We start from the raw sequence: 20,996 nt of genomic DNA on the forward strand, positions 1-20,996 counted from the left end.
ACAGATATTTATAACCTATATAAAGTACTAAATATAATGTTGCTATAGATTATTATTCAGGGCCAAATTCATAATATTCCTTTTGAAATAAGACATTACAAAAAGGTCTTAATTGTTTTATTTTATAAATTAGTAAGCAAACATTATGAAATTAATCTTATTTTGTTAACTATTATTACTCTTAAGTGCAAAAAATGAGAACGTTATTGCCAATAATTCCAGTTGCACCAATTAATAATAATTGCATCAATTGTAATACTATCTAGAGTAATCATTCTCTCTCTTACAATTTTATTATAGGCTGTGTATAGAACAGACCTGATTCGATTCCCAAATATCTTGAGAAAAGTGTACAGAGATTACATTCAAAGAGGAGCCATTTTTCTTTAATAAAGCAAAAATAAATGTTGTATTCATTCTTCCTGAAAAATGCGTTGTAACCAATTAGTACCAAGACAAAATTCAAATCTTATATAATGAACCACAGGAAATTTATGAACATATTCATATATCTGCATGGAGCCATATTTCTGAGGAATGGAGAGAAACAAAGTGCCAAAATGGAGGTTATAAATAGGTTTTCCTGGCTTTATTCATACAGATCTTTAGAGCCCCAGTTAGAAAAACATGCACTATAGTACATAGACGTTTTTACTATAAATATATGAGAGACACATAGTAAGTGTTTGGGAATATTTTATGCCATTGTAACAGTGAAATATTTCACTGCTAAAAGAAATCTAATAGAATTACCATGAAAGTGCACAAAATAGCACTCTATCCCATCCTCTGCCCCCTCACCTGGGTCCTGACAGTCTCTCTACCTCCATCTTTCTCCTGTTCTCTGTCTCTCCAACTGTTAAATCCTAAAAGTTGGAATTTTTTATATTAAAGAACAACATTTTATCAACAATTTTTATTGCTAAACACATGAATATTTGAAGACTTAATTCGTAAGAAATACTCGATGCCTTAAAAAAGTAGCAGGTAATAAATACTTCACAGTCCAAATGCTATTTATCATTTACCAAATAATTATTACAACAGCATTTGTGATCTAAGTTATGTTGCTAGTGATTAGAATGACTGTAACCAACCTTTAGGTGGGGGATATTAATACAATTTTCATTAAGTGCTTGCTATATACCAGATGAATACTTTGTGATAACTTAGGTTCATAGAAGATAAGTAATTTGCACAAGATTATAAAACTGGTAAGTGGCAGAGTCAGGATTAAAATATAGCCAGACTGGCTTTTGTACCCCTACACTGGACCTCTACACTATACTGTCCTTGCTATAGAACATCTGGTGGTTCTTCTTTTATAGATAAGGAGACCAAGATCCACTGAGTTAAAATAAGTTGTGCAAAGTTATTTTTCCCTCAATATCATAGATTTCCACTTTCTTATTCTAATAGTCCCCTTCTAAAACCCTGTGCCTTTCTCCAGGAGCCCAATATTTTATTTGCTCCATCCACAGGCCAGCCTCGTGCAATATTCCAGGTGTACCTTGACTTTAGTTTAGGCCAACTGACCAAAGTAGAAAGGTCCTGACGTATATAGGCTAGGCCTGAGAGTTGCAGTTTTAGATCAACAACAGAATCTGAAAAAGAGACAGATAAATATTGAGGAGAGGGAGAAATCTTGCAAACATAAAAGGGGAGAATGAGGGAAATTAATCTGCAAAGGAGACAATCTTTAGAAGAAGAGAAAATTTTCTGGATTTGAATATTTGGGGAATGATATATTGGCTATCTTCCAGTTGCTTCTACTACAACTGAATGTTTGTTCCACCTACCCAGCAACAATTTAAATGTTGAAATCCTATTCCCTCAAAACAATGGTATTTAGAGATAGGGTCTTTGAGAGATAATCAGGTCATGAGAGTGGAGTCCTCAAGATGGGATTAGAGCCTTTATAAAAAGTGACAGGGGAGAACTTGATTCCTCTCCCTTGGCTCTAGACCATGCAAAGATACAGCCACAAGGCAACTGTCTAAGCTATGACGTAGTTCATCACCAGACACCTAATCTGCTGGTACCTTGATCTTGAATTTCCCAGCCTCCATAATTGTGAGATATAAATGTTTGTTATTTCAGTAACACCATCTATGGCATTATTGTTGTGGCAGCCCAAACTGATCCAGATATCCTCCAAATTCATTCTTCACACACGGGTTCTTTATCCTCTGTCAATGGAAGTTACCAGCAGGCTTTGGAGGAAAGGAGTGCTAGGTCAGGTGTGTATGCCCCTGGTTCACTTACTGCTGGGTTCTTGCGGCTTGGCTGTGAAGTTTCTCAAATGGCTCTTTCTGATCAGGCTATTAGCCCTCTCCTTATGCTCTTCTTCCAGGAACCACCTCTTCCCCTTCCCCTTTCAGATCTAGCAGTGATGATGGCTCTATATTTTTGCTATCCCTAGAGCACTGCATGCTGTTGGTGGTGTCTTTAAGTCCCTGACTGAGACAGTAAACCTGGAAGATGGGAAAGAAGTAGTCAATAAAATCTAATTGAGCAGAAAGTAGAGAATTCAAAAAAGCATATTTTACCTGATTATTATTAATAAAGATTTTCTGAACAGTAACAACGCAGTGTGCAGTCTGAAGAAACAGAAATGTCAAATTTTGAAGATGAAAGTCAGGCAATTAAAGATATTTAGTACAGTAAGAACTTCTGGATGTAGGCCCAAAACTTACAAGAAATAAAATCAAAATAAATTTGTGGTTGTTCAAAGTGTCCTATACCAAGTACTTTGGAGGGCCTCACCATTTCAGAGTACTCATTTAATCAAACATTTTACTCTAATTTAAGTCCAGTCTTTGTATATTAGTGTTATAAAAGGAAGGCTAAATATAAAAGAAAAATAAGAATAGATTAGGCTTAGCGTCCTTATTAGACACTTAGAACTTGACTAAACACTTTTTTAACATCAGGTTTCTTGAGCTTTAATTTACAAATAGTAATATTTACCTTGTTTGAGTGTATAGTTCTGAGTTTTGACTAATATATATATATATTCATGTTTTCCCCACCAAAATTAAGATAAAGAATATTTCCATCAAACCAAAAAATCTATTGGTGGCCATTTAAAATCAGTTTCCTCCACCAAACTCAAGTACCAGACATTAGCAACTGCTGGTACTTGATTTCTGTCCCTACGGTTTTCTGTTTTCCCAGAATTTCAAAGAAATGGAATCTTACAATATGTGGCCTTTTATATCTGACTTATTTCCCTTATTATTCTATCAATACTATACAAACTATGTATCAAGAATTCATTCCTAGTTGCTGAGAAATATGGTATTTTATAGATGTACCACAAGTTTTTAATCCATTTGCCTGTTGATGTACTTTTGGGTTATTTCTAGTTTGGGGTGATTATGAGTAAAGCATCTATTAAGTATTGAGGTAAGTTTTTTGTGGTAACCTATGTTTTCATTTCTTCAGGGTAAATACATATAAACGGGAATGTTGGGTTATAAAGAGCTATATAGAAATTCTCTAGGCCATATTTTCTTCATTTATAAAATAGAGATAAATTGTTTTTGTGTGGATTAAATGGGTAAACATGATGTGGCATTTAGAACAGTCTCTGGCACATAGTAAAAACTCAATAAATGCTAGCTATTAACATTATCAGGGACATATTGTCAATTCCAGTCCAAATCCCAAATTGGCCTCTTGCCTGAAATTCTTTTAAGTTCAGAAGGATCTCTATCTGTGGATGTGTTTATTTATTTTGTTCTTTGTTCCAGCAGAGTTTAAGAAGACATCTGTCAATATTAGAGAACTGAAGCTTACCTGAAGATAACAAATGATGACATTTGAATTTTGTTTCATCTTTGGAGTTTAAGATTCAGCTGTAGGATAATCAGCAGACACTCATACATAATAGTATGGTCTTTAAAATATCCCATCAATACTTATCAACTTATATGCCTATGTAATAATAATACTGATCCTTACAATAGCTCTCCATTCCTTTAGTTCTAGTTTACAAGATAAAAAAGTAAGGCATGAGCAATTAGACATGTCAATAGAAAGCTTAGAGTTCAAGACAGAAACAGAATTAAATATTCCTAAGGTGTTTGTCTCCTATTTATCAGACCACACTGGCCTTGTAAGTGTTTGTGTGCACATGCATATGTGAATGTGTGTGTGTATGTGTGAAATATCATACTCGTATTTAAAGAAAAGAGTTCTGCAATTGAATTAATTTTCTCTTTCAACCTTAGAATTTTAGACTCCTTATAACACCCAAACGCTATTAAAAAAAAAAAAAAAAACAACTATATTCAATCTTCTTAATCTTTCTCTTGCATGGTGAGCTATTAATATAATATCATTGACAGGAGAAAAATTACAAAATCTCTAAGTTTCCTCTCAAAAGGTAAAAATTAAAGAGCAAGATCCACAGGTTCTACATGTATTTTCTCTCTAACACTATACCCTGTATATTTTAGAATTATTTTTGTTAGTTTGAGACAATTTTTGATTGTTTATTTAGAATATTTATATAGTGTAAGAAAAATCCATTTCTGTTAAGGCATGTACACATACAAACCCTAATATATTCAAAACAATTCAATAAGTCACCTAAATGAAACTGTTATAAACGTGAATTATGCATGTGAAATAGGCTCAAATTTCTTTAAGTGAATTTTCCATCCTTTAGATTCACCTGATGTTTGAGCTCATGGAGTCTTGAAGAAAATCCAGCGTGGAGTGAAATTTAGGCGGGCAGAACAAAGCAGGCAAATCCAAGTGATGAGAGCTGTCAGTAGATCTGCCGTGGGATAAAATTGGCAGTTTCTGCTTGGCTCTAGTCACAGGTGGAGCATAATTTGATGGCTTTATCTATAACTCTCCTGAGCATTTTTTTCCACATCATGGAAATCTGGTTCAATTCAGTCTGACAGATGGATATGCAACTTGTAGAAATGTGGGAGCTCTTGCAACTCACACTAAAAGAAACATGACCGCCAGCCTTCTTGGGAACAGAGATACAAAGTCGGTAAATTGTGATACTGGGGACATCTGTTACTGAGTTTCACTTTCCTAACCCCAGGCATGCACTGTGTGAACCATAATATATGTATGGCCCCCTGCAGATAATTTTGTTACATTGGTTAAGCTTAAGTATGGAAGGTAGAACCAGATGAGTTGTGTAAATATTGTATTTACCTAATTGCATTTTAAATCATTCTCTGAACACAACCAGTGTGATTTAGCTCTGCAGGTTCACTGTCACTGATATACTAAATGTATGTGGGGCCCTGGCTCTGATCACCAAGATCAACTTAAAGGGTTAATGGTCATGAAAATGTTATTTAATGTTACTTTAGTGGTATTTGCAGTTTTTATTCAAAATTTGAGGAAATTCAGGATGTTAGTTCATGAATATCACAAAATGCTACAGTTTCTCTCCTTTCCTGCTTGCCCTTTCTCCCTACAAATTGTGTTTTCACTTTGTATGTTTGGAAATGCAAGATGCAAATGGCTGATTGGAGAGAGGACGATGCACTGGGTAACAAATGAACTTTCAAAGGAGTTCATTTTTATAACAAATTTGGCTGTATTTTTTCAGATTGACAATCTACACAAATATGTGTAAGTGAAAGTTTCTCACCATTTCTCTCTTATCACCTGCATAACATACACGATTCCACAGAACACCAACCCTGTGCTCAGCTTTTACTGAAGCACTTGCAATTGGTGCCCTCGCAGTAATGTTCATCTTGCTTCCAATGCTTTTTTTCCCCAAGGATTGGTCCCTCTTTTAATTTAAGTTTCAAAAGTCACCTTGTCAAAGGACATTTCTTACTTCATCCTCCTGTCTCATTTTTATTTCTTCCCTCTATTTTATTTTTCTTTATAACATCCCTACTCACATCATATTTATGTATATATTGGTTGTTCCTCCTTTTGAAACATAAGCAACATCACATAAGTTACTTTATCTGTTTTTCTCTGTTGTATACCAGTGCCTAAAACAGTACCCAACATATAGTGTCTGCTCAATAAATATTAGTCAAACTAATGAAGATGAATTGGCCTCAGGAAACATGAATAACTGCAACCTGAAACCCTCATAGACTTCCCTGCAGCTTTTCTGTCCCTGCTATCTGTTATCCTATTTTCAGTCAAACCAAAGAGGTTGTAATATCTGTCATAATTTTAGATATTTTCATTAATATCTCTGCCTCCATCTAGGGGAATAAACTCAAGGCAGAAATGGACATAACTGTTGGGAAGAGATGGAGATTTTCTCATAAACCGTGCTAGTTTTTTGATCTTAGAACCCACCATGATAAATCTCTGAGTAGGTCTCATCTCCCAAATCCTCAACTCACCGTTTCTCAGACTGTACTCAAGCAGTTTTGTGAAAGGTGGAGTAGACAGGGTGGTGTGACAAGAAAGAGCTCCTCTTGCTCTTTTCCACATGGATTGTCTCTCTTTTGATGGCCTCACAAACCCCCAAATTTTCCTTTTGACATTGTTTTATACAGTATTTAAATATTTAAATATAGTTGTATACATGAAACTTATTTTAATGCCCATCTTTCTGAATCCCTGACTCCATTCCTATGTCTCTCATATTTTCCAATCTGTGATTATCAACTCCATATTAAAAATGGGACTGCTTACACTTATTGCAGTACATGTGTCAAACTGATCCCTCAAAACTTCCTGACAAAAAATAGGCCATTCTAGCTCTTCACTACCTGCTTTTTAATAGGTCAAAAAAAAAAAAGTTCCTCCATCCTAACAGCTTCTCTCTCAGTGAAAAAATATGGCAAAATCTTTGGTGAGAGACACACATCAATACCTGTCAATGAAACCACTGGAAATATTGTCCCAATGTGAATATATTTCCAATTCGATCTCTTCTATTATCCACAGTAGGCAACCAGAATTGCGAAGGAACTGTAGAAGGGATGTCTTTTTTTCAAGGGATAAGAAGTATACAGACTTGAATATCAAACACAATTGTGACAGTGAGAAAGTCATATAATTACTTTGAAATAAGAGGCTAAAGTTTCAGGGTTAAACTAGAGTTGGGAATGAGACAGCCACATTGGAGGGGGTCCCTAGAGAAATTCCAACCAGCCTGCCCACTGAGATGGAGCCTTGGGAAGTTCAGGACATTTGCAGCAGGGAGGAGCCTGGCCCCACCTCTTCCCGTGTGGAACCTGGGATTCAAGCTGCAGGCTGGAAGCACTCTAGCAGGGATGCTGACCTAGCAAGAGTCCCTGTTTCCCTGTTTTCTTCATTTTCACCCAATAAAATCCTGTCTCACTCACCATTCAAATTGTCTGCAAGCCTGAGTTTTCGTAACTGTGGGACAAAGAACTCTGCCCTTAGCTAAACTAAGGAAAAAAAATCCTGCAACATTTTTGGTGCCTAACATGGGGCTCATGAAGCAGTGAGTGAAATGGGGACTCAGAACCTCTCACTGTTGCTTCTAAGCACTTTATCCTCGGACTTCTGAGGACTGGGGATACATACCACCAAACCCCGTGACTCCCTGGGGTTGGGGAAAAGGCCCTTTCTTTCCTTTTCCAGGACAGGTGAGCAGGGGCTCCTTGTTCCCCCTCCCTTCCATGCTGGGGCTGGGACACATGGCTCAAGAGTCTCACACAGCGGGCTGGCTGGTTCACAGCCAGGAGCCACTGCAGTCTTCTCTTTCCCTGCCCAAGAGGTTCAGCTCCATCAGACAGTAATTAAACTTTTCTCCCTGGTGGAGAAACCACTTGCCTAAGAATAAGAGGTCCTCCTTGAGGCATTTTAAAACTGTTTCTCTTCTTTCCTCTTCTCCACCCTGTCGGCAAATTAACTTTCAAAGTTTTTTGTTTTGTTTTGTTTTCTTTTAGGAAATGTTTTACTAGGCCAGCCCCGTGCCCCCTCTCCACCCACCCACCAACTATCACTGTATTCTCTGCAAAGTTTTGGTTGTGAAATCAAGTCTCCATCTTGTTTTACATCCTGGGGGCATGGCCAATAACTGCCTGGCAAGGCTTTGTCCAGCAACCATGCCTTAGGGGATGTTCCTCTCAGGTTAAATAATCTGCATGTTTTCCTAGCCCTGTCTCTTAAAAGGCCCTACCCAGCAACTGGGTTTTCTTCTGCCTGTGTGTACTATATGTGATGTCTGTAAAAATAACTCTAATTGATTTGGCCTAAAGAAAAGTGCTTGGATCTAATATTTTTTAAAGTTAAAAGCTGTGGTACCTTTCATTCCCATGACTTTAATCTTTAAGAAATAAAAACAGCCCTAAAGACTATTGGTAAAATGCAGGTCAGATGCAAGGTTTGCTAATTGTTTTGAGATTACAAACTGCTTTTTGGGTTTTGAGAATTATTTTACTTGTCAGCTACATCATTGGTAGAGTCTGGGGACATATGGAACTAACCACATCCTTAATTATGCTGGAGTCAAATCTTGGTTGCACTTATCACACAATTAAAACAACTTAACAAGTTTTACCTTAAAGTTAAAAATTGTTAGGAATTAATTGAAACTACTAGAAATAGATTTACATGCAAGGTGTGTAAGAACAGTAAAATGTGCTTTTTTAGTAAAGGTTATAAGAAAGCATGGAAATGTAAACTGTTGCCTAAAATCAAATGATTATTTTGAGTTAAACTAGGAAAAAACTAAAGGTTCAAAGAAGTGGTGGAAGAATTGTGGAAATTAATCTTGCAGAAGAAAGTCTCTATGTAAACATTTTTGCTAAATTCAAAAGGGTATTAAATGTTTTTTTCTGTAAATTGAGCATTGAAATAAAAACACAACAAGAAATTCTTAAAATTCTAATCTGCTCTTTGGCAAAATTTATAAAGGGTTATAAAAGTTTTTTGCTTCTTTAAAATTTCTGAGTCTTCATTTTGGCAAAATAAATAACTTACAATAATCAGGAATTATATTTTATAATATCAAGTGTTTTAAACCTTGAACATTTAACAGCCTTCCCAAAATCAAACTTCAGTTTTAAAATTGTCTTCCCTGACACCTGGCTTTGTGGATAGTCCAGAGGGTCCCTGGAATGTCCAGAAAAAAAGAGGTAAACAGGATTATTTAACATGTTTAGGTACATGGGATTGACAAAATGATGCTCAAATTTCTTTAGATTATATCTTGGTAAATAATGCTAATATATGTTCCAAAACTGTATGGGGTTTCTAAAATTCTAATGTCTAAGTATAGATATCAATCATAATTAAGGTTTTTTGTTAAGTTATTGTAAATCACAGAGATAATCAAACTTCTTTGTCAATGATGTTTCTAACTGTAACTATCCTGGATATTATGCTATTCACAAATTGTTGTCTTATTTTATTCCTTTTCAAAAGATGGTTTATAATAAGCTATAGAACTCTAATGGGTACTCTCAAATACAGGTTTCTGATAACTTTGGAGATTGTGACATTGGAATAGAGAAAAACGTATAGGATTCATAAAGGGCTGAAATGTTCATGAATATAAGCAAAACAAAAACTAAATGGACTAAACTCAGAAACTGAAGCAATCCTTTTAACTTTTGTTTGGAATATTGCTGATCCTTGTTTTGTTTTCCAGAGTCAAGGAAACTTATTTTGAACTATTTGCAGACTTTAATAATTAAGTAAGGTATACACTCCTGTGATTAAAATTTAGAGCATGTTTGTTTCTCTCTGCCTGGTTCCTCTAGAACTTGGAGACTATCTGTGAGTATTCTTAACTTGTGGCAATATAGTTGTTTTCATCAGTGCAATAAAAATCCATTACTCTTTTGCAACAGGACACAATTGGAAAAATGGTTATTTTACCAAGGCTTTGATTGGAAGGCTATGCTTCCCTTTAAGGAGTAAAGCTTGACTTACATTGCTGATAAAAGACCCATGGGAGACTGGCCTCATACCCTCACCTACACAGTCCCTGTACAGGGTTCTTGACATGTTGTCAGTGAGAATGTCATTTTCTAACAGGTCCAGGAGCTCCAAGTTTATTATGGGACCTTAAGAGGAAAGTATTACCCAACTCACAGCTGTTTGAGGATAAAAACTCATGGCTGGGCTTGGCTTTAAAAGGTCTTATCTGAGATTTCTTGTGGAACAAACTTTCATCAAAGCCAATCCAAAAGGCCTATTTAGAAATAATTATTCTTGATACATTTTATGCAAATAATCAGTCAAGTATAAAACTAAAATCTATTTTGCAAACAGCTCAGTCCTATTATGGTATTTTTTTAACAAAAATGAGGACTGAAAAGAGAGAAATTATTTTCCAAAACTTAACATATATTTTTAATGAAATTCTAAACTCACTACTTGTTTTTTAGTTTTTGCCTACATTTTAGACTAGCGCTGTTTGTTCCTGTGAACCTACCAGCAAGCTCTGGCTGCAGCTCAGAAAGAATAAGAGGGATGGGCAATGTAGAAATCCGGATTAATATTCTATTTCTGAGCAATTATCCTGCAAATCCTCCCAAGTGATGGGAACAAATAAGATGTTCATCACTTGGAGATTTCCTTTTGGGAAAGTAAAACCAAAGGAGCTAACCAAAACCAAGCACCATGTACCCAAATCCCAGCAAGCATAACTATAGCCACCAGGTATCTGGGTATGTCACAAGACATCCTTTCCTATCCCTTGTTGGAGGAGGACTCAGTTCCACAGTTTCACCTTAGCATTTGGCTTATGATAAAGGGTCCGTGCAACTCCCCGCCCCCAAATCTGAAACACATTTTTGTCCCAGACTCAATTTCAAGCTTCAGTTCATAGCTGTAGGAAAGAAAACTGGATATAAGGGATGCAGACGGCAACAGAAGTTAAAAGGCATGGCCCAGGTGAGCCTAGCTGATTCCTGCTGATTAAGTCAACCCCAAGCTTTGTGTTTCATAGATAAAGGCCATGTTAGTATCCGTGGCATAAATGAGGTCTAGGGAACTCCAAGGCTGCTGACAGTAGGCGGAAAAGAGAACTAGGTGAGAATAGATAATTTCTATTCTCTAGGCAGCCCTGCTTCGTGGGTGCAAGCCGCTTTGGCACTCATGGCGGGACCTGCCAATGTCACTAGAAATCGGGGATGCAAGGATGGAAGAGGGAAAGAGGATGCTCTTCCCTCTTTTCCTCAGGTACCTTGGGTATCTGCTAGGAAGAGAAGCAAACCAGGGGCACCTGCTCCCCTCTTTCTAGATGAGTAGCCAATAATCTTCAGTCTGTACCCCTTTAAAATGCATCCTGAACCCCTGGGACTTCTTTGAAAAAAATAAACCACCTTCGTTTTTCCTCTCTCCTCCTAGGTTCTCTCTTCACTAATAGGTAATTGTGTCTCTATACTATGAGACACTCCCCTCAGATGCATCCTCCAAACTGGAAAGTTAATTTCCCAAACCTTAAACTGGTTGACTTAGGACTGGGCTCAGGGGAAGGGAACGCAGAAGCCCAATATGCCAGCAAAAGGGTACACGTTTTTTTTTTTTTAACCAGTCAGGTTTTTGGCCTCCCTCTCCCCATGCAAACTGGTAAAAGGCCTCATAATTATTTAGCTGTCCTTATATCCCCCTCGTTTCGTTTTGATCCATATTTTCTAATAATCTCGTTTGTCTGTTCTTGCCTTCAGGCCATCAAACTCCAAACAGTCATGCAACAAGAGCCTCTGACAATGGTCCCTTCTGCTGGGAACCCTTTGGTGGGCCTCTAGGGAAGCTCTGACTGCCGGTTTCCTCCTCTGTCAGCAGGAAGCAGTTAAGATCAGTCTTCATCTTTGTCCTTATTCTAAGGCCAGTTAGATGTACTTCTTTAGAGGGTGGAAAGAGACAGCCAGGTGGGAGGGTGTCCCTGGAGAAACTCCAATCAGTCTGCCCACTGAGGTGGAGCCTCGGAAGTTCATGACATTTGCAGCAGGGAGGAGTCTGGATTTTCCTCTTTCTGGGTGGAACCCGGGATCCAAGCAGTGGGCGGGAAGCACTCTAGCAGGAACGCTGGCCTAGCGAGAGTCCCTGTTTTCCCCCTTTCTTCCTTTTCACCCAGTAAAACTCTGTCTCACTCACCATCCAAATCGTCTGTGTGCCTGAATTTTCGTGATAGAACGAAGAACCCCACCGTTAGCTGAACTAAGGGAAAGTCCTGTAACAGGAACACATATGTACGTGCTGTTTTAGTTTCCTAAAGGTATCCTGTAGAGCAGGACAACCACTTGGGACTCTGTTTTTCTTGTTTTTTAAACAAATACTTAAGCAACCTACTTTTGTTTCCTCCTCAGAGTAACTCTACTAAATCTATTACCATTAAGTAAAATGGTTTTATTTGCTGAACTATGATTATCTAAGCTTGGTTCTATTAATTGAATTTGCTGAGGAAAAAAATCACCAAATACATTTTACTCCATCATATTAACTTTTACTTCCCCTGGCCACCTGTTTCATAAGCCTGGACATGTTTTCCTTTTCTTTACTTAGACATATATCAAATTTACATCTATTTAGGTGAATTTAAATTATGAAGTTTGTTAAATCAAAGATACATTACTTTATTTTGATAGCATTTCAATATTATATGAAAAGGGAGCAGAGTAGCATTGCTTTTTGCTTTTCATAGTTTTTTCATGGGCAAATGCTTGTGAGATGAAAAGGGCTTCTCATCAAAACCCATGAATATTTCACTTCAGAAAGAAACACAATCATCTCCAGGTTACCAAAGGTCAGCAAAATCTACTCCAAAAATGCAAGTTGCATGGTAAGCTAACAATGAAAAAGCCACAGCAATGAGGGTGGTGAGTTAGGGGGAGGGTGACAACAGAAATATTATCAATGAACACAACTGCAATGGATGTGGAATTGAAATTTTCTGGACTGCTAACCCTCACCCTCTTCCTCTACACCAGGAGCCATGCAAATAGGATGCTGGGATCCACCTAGACTTTAATAAATGTATCTATAAATTAATCTATTCTATCTATTGTCTACCTTGCACCCAAGAAAAATGAGAGCATTCAACATTTTTTTTTAATTAGAGGAAATTAGAAGAAAGAACAAATGAGGGTAGAGAAAAATCAAACCAGGGATGAGGTTAGTACATGAAATGCACACAATAAGATCTGGCGAAGTTGATAGAGATGGACCCCAATATTGCTTTCAAAAGCTCTCTAGAAGTCAAAGAAAAATGGGAAACACAATACATTGTGTGATTCACTTGTCCACAAGATAAAGTCCAACTACTTACTCAGCACTTTTCTGGGTACTGAGTGTTGAGAAAAATATTTCCCGACTTTGTGTAAAGTTACACATAATTTTCTCTCATAAGCAGACCTCATAAGTAAAGATAAAACATTTAAAATGTTGCTTCTTATAATATGCTAAAGATGTGATGAATCATTAGAAGGAAATCTACTCATATCACAAATAGGTGTCTCCTCTAGCCAGTTTAATACAACGAGCTGAATGTACTGAGGCAGGAGAATAGGGTCTGGAGGCCGTTTCATACTGACTTCCTAGAACTAAATTGAAAGGAAAACCCTAACTTTCCACAGCTAAATAACACAAGGACCAGAGGCTACTCCATTTACAAACCCCCACATTTTCTGTGCAGCAGATGGAAAATTCAAAGTACCTCTGATTAGTGGCTTTTTGCTTTTACTCTTCTGCGTGGCCACCTTTTCTGCACGGCACCCATTCTGCATGGCCACCGTTTCTGTGCAGCAGATGGGAAATTAAAAGTACCTCTGATTGGTTTGCTTTTTGCAATGGCATTTTGCAACCAATCTCGTGCCTGTAATCCCAGCACTTTGGGAGGCGGTGGCTGGTGGATCATGAGGTCAGGAGATGGAGACCATCCTGACTAACATGGTGAAACCTTGTCTCTACTAAAAATACAAAAAATCAGCCAGACGTGGTGGCATATGCCTGTAATCTTAGCAACTCAGGAGGCTGAGGCAGGACAATCACTTGAACCTGGGAGGTGGAGGTTGCAGTAAGCAGAGATTGCACCATTGCACTCTAGGCTGGGTGACAGAGGGAGACTCCATCTCGAAAAGAAAATAAAAAAGAAAAAAGAAAAGAAAAAAGAAAAGAAAAGAAAAGAAAAGAAAAGAAAAGAAAAGAAAAGAAAAGAAAAGAAAAGAAGAGTGTAACTTTGTAACTTCACTTCAGCCTCTGATCCTTTGCGGTTTGCAACCAATCAGACAGATTGCAGGCCAAGTCTTCATTTGCATAGAAGTGCAACTTTCTAACTTCATTTTGTAACTTCACTTCAGATGTTTGCATAGGAGTGTGACCTTCGTAACTTCTCTTCAGCCTCTGATTGGTTGCTTTCCACAACCAGGCTGATTGAAGACCACCACTTCATTTACATGGGGTGAACACCAAGTGACCAATGAGAAGCCTCTAGGTTGTATTTGGACCCAGAAAGATTCTGTATTCAGGCCCTTGAGTGATTGCTCCAGCTGCTCCCACACTGTGGCGTGTACTTTCATTTTCAAATATCTCTGCTTTTATTGCTCCATTCTTTCCTTGCTTTATTTGTGCATTTTTGACCAATTCTTTGTTAAAAACACCAAGAATCTGAAAACTCTCCCCTGATAATAGTACTAGATAGTATAGTCTTTCCCCGCAGAGTTCTTGAAAATATTAAACAGCTCTACCTCAGAGAACACCCCTTGAGAAGTTTTAGAAATGTATATATTCCCATGCTGCCTGTTATGTTTTAACACCTGTATTTTAATATAGAGTCACACTGCAGTCAAGTTTAACAATCAGTTTTTAACGGTGAGGGTGCTGATGATGAAACATTCATTATATATGCATACACTTTTTGCATAGTACTTTATTTAAACTTGTAAAAACAAATGGGATTTGTTAAAAGTGACTTAATTATATACTAAAAATAAATAATTGACTGATTTTACTAGATAGCTAAATCAAACGTCACTCATGATTATAAACATATCAGATAAGTGTGAGTTTACCTTTGAATACTAAATCTGCTTCACAAAGAGAGTTTGTAAATGTCATCTAGCCACAAATAACTAGGTCAGTATGTCATTTCTGCTCTTGAAAAACAGTCATGTACTCTCCTTTTCTATTGAATCTGTATACGTATTTCCATAGGATTGAGAATCCATTGTATTTACTCAATATTCAGTTATGATACTACCAGGTGTACTAGTCCCTTTTCACATTGCTAAAGAAAAGAGGTTTAATTGAACCACAGTTCTGCAAGGCTGGGGAGGCCTCAGGAAACCTACAATCATGGTGGAAGGCAAAGGCGAGGCAGGCACATATTCACATGACCAGCAGGAGAGAAAGAGAGCAAATGAGGAAGTACTACACACTTTCAAACAACCAGATTTCATGACAACTCACTTTCAGGAGAACAGCAAGGGAAAATCCACCCCCATGATCCAGTCACTTCCCACTAGGTCCCTTCCTTGACACATGGGGATTGCAATTCAAAATGAGATTTGGGTGGGGAGAGTTTATTGACAGGAGAGTAATTCTATAGACGGAATTATCTTCCCTCAGATAATTAATTGCAGCTCCCAAAAGTATCTGGCACCCCAATGAGCAGCTCACATCCTTGGAAAAGCTTTATCATATAATCAGGATAAAAACTTATAAAACAATTTAGAGGGATATGGTAATATCATCCCATCAAAAAGCTGAAACCTGCACAAAAAGGACAATTCGACCCATGCTTTCTTTTGTAAACAACATCCAAAATTAGTAACTGAGGTAAAGGATGAATTCTTTTTAAAAAGTAATTATTTTGAACAATGACTAACACAGGTGGTACATTTTCTAGTAATTGCTTTACAAATAGTAATTTCATTCTTACAAATTCTCATTAGGTGGTGCATCATTATTTTCTCCATTTTACAGATTAGAAAAGCAAGGCAGGGGTTACGTAAGTTATCTACATAATCGCCCAAGAATACACTATTAGTGAACGGCAATGTTAAATTTGAACTTGGCTGGATTCTGAGTCTGTGCTCTTGACTACTACCCCATAACTCTAACTTCAAAACAGAAAATCTGAAATACCTACTAGATATAACCTGCACCGGATTCTGAACATAACATTGTGTTACTAATATGTTTTGATCTTTACAGAACTCAGAAGTATCAGTGATTAGTAGTAGCAATAGTTCAGTTTATTGAGTGCCTACTAGAGTTGAGTATTTTGTATACATTATTTATTAATCCAACCATAATTTTTCAAAACGGTTAGGTGATCTACCTATGTACACATAAAGAACTTTAGAAAAGTTGAAATACTTGCTTAAGGTTTCATAGTCACTTGTATTTAAAGCCAGGTGACTCTGAATTCAAATGTTATATATATTCCACTCTAGGATCCCTTTTACTTAAGCAAATTTTATAAAAAGAATAATTAAGGTCCGTAGTTTACCAAAGTCTTAGTAGAATGCCACCAATATCTATTTTTCAAATGGATTTGGAAATAAACATGATGAAACAAGAAGGAAGAGAATGAAAAACAGGGTGAAGATTTTAGTTTAAAGTTGCATTAACCTTTAGTCAGCATGTACCAGTGAAATGGGTAAATAGAAATTGACCCACCACTCTCATTTTATCTAATGTCACATTTCTTTAAGAATAATTTCCAGATGCTGGCCGGGGTGTACATTCTGCTATTTCTGGCAAAGAAAACTCTTTTGCATTTTGCCAACCTGAGAGAACAGAATCTATTAATCAGTGCCAGCCATGATTTGTTCTTTCAACATAAAAGCACAGCCTTTTTCCTTGGAATGTTTTTAGTTACCATAATCTTTTACTTCATTTCTGTCTACAAGTGTGCACATTCATATTTATGCCATGAACTTCTTAAGAGTTTAGCACTGGTTTGTTAATTTACTAAGTCAATTATCATAAATCAATACATGGTGGATTCCTTGGGGAAGATAAATAGTCCTTCTAAGGCAGTGGTTCTCAAACTTTGGTCTGTATTGGAACACCTAGAATGTTTGTGAAGCACACAGAGGCAGGCTTGTTGAAGTAAAATTGGGCCTGAATCTCTGTATTTTTATCAAGTTGCTAAGTGCTTCAGACACCAAGCCAAGTTTGAGAACCACTCTTCTATGACTCATTTAAGCTCTTCTCATTTTTGGTTTCCAAAGCTGAGCTCATGAAGCTTTTCCAGATTTAAGTCTTCCTTTCTTACCTAGGTCCTGAGGTGAAACAATGGAATCTAGCAGAAGTTGCCTTTCCGGATTCAAATGGCTTCTATGTGCGTTCCTGAGCCATAACTTCTTCCTGTCCATGAGCGCAGTTCCCAGGCTAGGCTAAGGTTGCTACTTCTTTAGTACTCTCGGCAGTAACCTAGACATGAGGCTTTTCTCTATAATGCCAGCTCTGTGACCAGAGTTACACCTTCTTCTGGCTAGTCCTTCTGCCTGGGTCCTGAAATGTATCCACTGAAATTTATTTCCATCTAAATACCTTTTAAGCAATTTATCCATTCCACTTGATTTTTGAATGCCACCTATATAGCAGTGTTCTCAAACTTTGGTTGATGCGGTAAGCAACCTTTAAGATGACCTCAACGATTCACTTGTTTTAGAAGTCACACCTTTGTGTAATTGCTTCATATTGAGTGTGAATTGGACTTGTTGAGTCCGTTCTGATTAACTGAAAATGACAGCAGTACTAAGATGTTAGGAAGTTATGAAAAGACCATGGCTTTCACCTTGGCAATATTTCTCATCCAATCTCTTGTATTACTTACTCAAAAACATACAACTGCCATGTCATTGGGCAGGCCTATGGAAAAGCCCACCTGGTAAGAGACCAACTGCCATAAACCAAGTAGCTGGAAAAAATAAGATAAGCCTTACCTGAGCATAAAAATCTCATTGGACTACTTAACCAGAAATCAGGATTAAGAGGTTCAATGAGGAATATTCACTTCTTGTTCTCATTTTATGAAAGGACATGTCTAAACAAACAAATCATATTAAAAAATTGTAGCAACTACCCACAAAACAAACTGTTAGAAGAAATAAAACTTTTGTGAGTGTAAAAATGTGCTATATGCATCTACTGAGCCATTGTTTGGCTTATTCTAAACTATATGTTGCCAACTTCCTGATTTTATGAGAAGGGATTTGTTATTTAAGGGCAAGGGATAGAGAATAAGAATAGTGAAACTGTCTTCTAAGGAGTTATTTAAGTTTGTTGGAGCTTTTGTGTCTTGGAACAAGAGAGTAATGTTAAAACCATAACCACACAGAAATGACTTTAGAATAAAGTATAACATATTGGGAAGTATAATGATTGAGCCACAAATTTACCAAAACAGAAAAAGAAGTTCCAACATTGTGATGATATTGCACATAACCAACTTAGTTATTCCAAAAAAAAAAAAAAAAAAAAAACTTGCATTTTTGCATTTTTTCTGTGAATACAACTTTTTACTCAAGTAATCCGTAACTCCTAAAACATTTTGTAATTTTTAAGCTAACATATTTTAATATTTGTACTCTATTACAGGTTTATTTCTAAAATGTCCTTTTCTAACATTCAGATATTTAGCAACAGGGCAGTCTTTTCTATATAATACTAGCCAGATTTATATTATTATTTGTTTGTTTCTATATATGTAAAAGGAAACTTTATGTGCATAAAATTTCCCATTTCTTGACTGAATCTCGTGTGTCTTCTTGAGAACAGACAGCGTAACGATTTTTTTCTAGGTCCTCTCTAATTCTGAAATCAGGATACTTCAAGAATTCATCTGGAGGCCGAGGTGGGTGGATCATGAGGTCAGGAGATTGAGACCTTCCTGGCTAACATTGTGAAATCCCGTCTCTACTAAAAACAAAAAACTAGCTGGGCGTGGTGGCGGCGCCTGTAGTCCCAGCTACTCCGGAGGCTGAGGCAGGAGAATGGCGGGAACCCGGGAGGCGGAGCTTGCAGTGAGCCCAGATCGCGCCACTCACTTCAGCCTGGGCGACAGAGCGAGACTCCGTCTCAAAAAAAAAAAAAAAAGAAAATAATTTATCTGTTTCAATACTGCAAATGTATTCAAGATGAAATTATGACAAAATCTTTTTTTGAGTCAGTGAACAACTTCAAAAGAGAAAATGAGAAGCTTTTGAAAACTGTTTTAACTTGTTTAATCCACAAGAGCACTGTGTAGCCCCTATAACCTCACCACTCTTGTAAAAGTTGATTTGTAAATTCATAGCAGTAAGTTCTACATTCAGGGACTGGCTTTATGCCAATGGGATGATGTCATGAACAGTATTTTATAATCTACTTTCTTTTTTAAAAAAACAATGTATATATGTCATATCTTTTCATGTCACTAAATACATGGTATTTTATCACCTAAATGTCTTACTTATTTAAGCAATATCCTGGTATTGAATATTTAGGTTGTTTGTTATTTTTCCATTGATAAACTCCCGTAAACATTCTCATTGATACATTTTTGTGCATATCCAAGATTATTTCTTTAAAATAAATTCCTGGAAGTGGAACTGGAAAGCCAAATACAGGAACATTGCTAAGGCATTGACATGTATTGCCAAATGACCGTCCAGGAAGCTTTTGAACGCTTTAGATTCCCACCAGCAGTGGAAAAGAATGCTCATTTTCTCATACACTCACCAATGGCACTTTTTTGTTGAGGCTGTATGTTTGTTTGTTTTAATTTTGGTTAATTTTATAGTAGAAAATGTAATCTAATTGTTGTTTGTTAGTATCTCTTGGATTTTCTGTGATGCTAAGCACTTAAACATTTCTAGTGGCTTCATAATATTATTGGGATTTACCAAAATGATTCAATAATTTCCCATGTTTTACTTTGATTTGCTTCTAAATAATGAATCCTGTGGCAAGTAACCTTTTGAATATGACTAAAATTTATGTTTCTGTTTATCTTCAGGGTGGATTCCCACAAAAGAAATTAGTAGAAGAAAGAATTTTGCTAAATTTCTTTTCAGAAAGACTTTACTCATTTATTAGCAATAAATAGTATCTGTTGTGAGTTAAATTGTGTCTCCAAAAAGATATGCTTGGGTAATAGCCACTGGGATCTTTGAATGTAATCTTATTTGGAAATAGGGTCTTCACTAATGTTATCAAATTAAGATGAAGTCATATCGAATTAGGTACAACTGTCCTTATAAGAAGAGAAGAGACACAGACACAGAGGAAAGACTGCCATATGAAGATGGGGCAAAGATCGGAGTTATGTTGCTACAAGCCAAGGAATGCCTGGCACTACCAGAAACTGGAGGAGACAAGGGGGGATTAGGGATATCCTTTAGAAGCTTCAAAGGGAATATACCCTCTCAACAACTTGACTTCAATGTTGTGATGGTTAATACTGAGCATCAACTTGATTGGGTTGAAGGATACAAAGTATTGATCCTGGGTGTGTCTGTGAGGGTGTTGCCAAAGGAGATTAATATTTGAGTCAGTGGGCTGGGAAAGGCAGACCCACCCTTAATCTGGGTGAGCACAATCTAATCAACTGCCAGCGTGGCTAGAATATAAACAGGTACAAAAATGTGAAAAAGAGAGACTGGCCTAGCCTCCTAGCCTACATCCTTATTCTGTGCTAGATGCTTCCTGCCCTTGAACATCAGACTCTTATGTCCTTCAGTTTTGGAACTCAGACTGGCTTTCCTTGCTCCTCAGCCTGCAGATGGCCTATTGTGGGACCTTGTGATTGTGTGAGTTAATATGTAATAAACAATAATAAATTAATATTTATATATTAATAAATATGTAATGGAATATAATTCCATATATATATTTCTTTGGTTCTATCCTTCTACAGAATCCTATTAGAAATGTCAAACCCTTAAAAACATTGTTTTTTTTTTTTAGAGACAGGGTCTTGTTCCGTCACCCAGGTTTGAATGCAATGGCATGATCATAGCTGAATGCAGCCTCAAACTCCCCAGCTCAAGAGATCCTTTCACTTCAGCCTCCCCAGTACCTAGGACTATAGTTATGCACCGCTACACACAGCTAATTTTTTTTTT

The 20,996-nt window shown here is 36.9% G+C and overlaps 1 long non-coding RNA gene across 1 annotated transcript in view; it reads left to right on the forward strand.

Moving 5' to 3' along the window:
- LOC104677665 overlaps window positions 1-20,166 on the forward strand; it is a 58,512-nt gene extending 38,346 nt beyond the window's left edge. The window contains exons 2-3 of the long non-coding RNA XR_750080.2: window positions 17,166-17,227; window positions 19,889-20,166. This is a non-coding gene — a long non-coding RNA (uncharacterized LOC104677665). The remainder of the gene's footprint in view (window positions 1-17,165; window positions 17,228-19,888) is intronic.
- Window positions 20,167-20,996: the final 830 nt, after the last annotated feature.

This window comes from Rhinopithecus roxellana, chromosome 1 (assembly GCF_007565055.1).
Source record: "Rhinopithecus roxellana isolate Shanxi Qingling chromosome 1, ASM756505v1, whole genome shotgun sequence".
NCBI lineage: Eukaryota > Metazoa > Chordata > Mammalia > Primates > Cercopithecidae > Rhinopithecus > Rhinopithecus roxellana.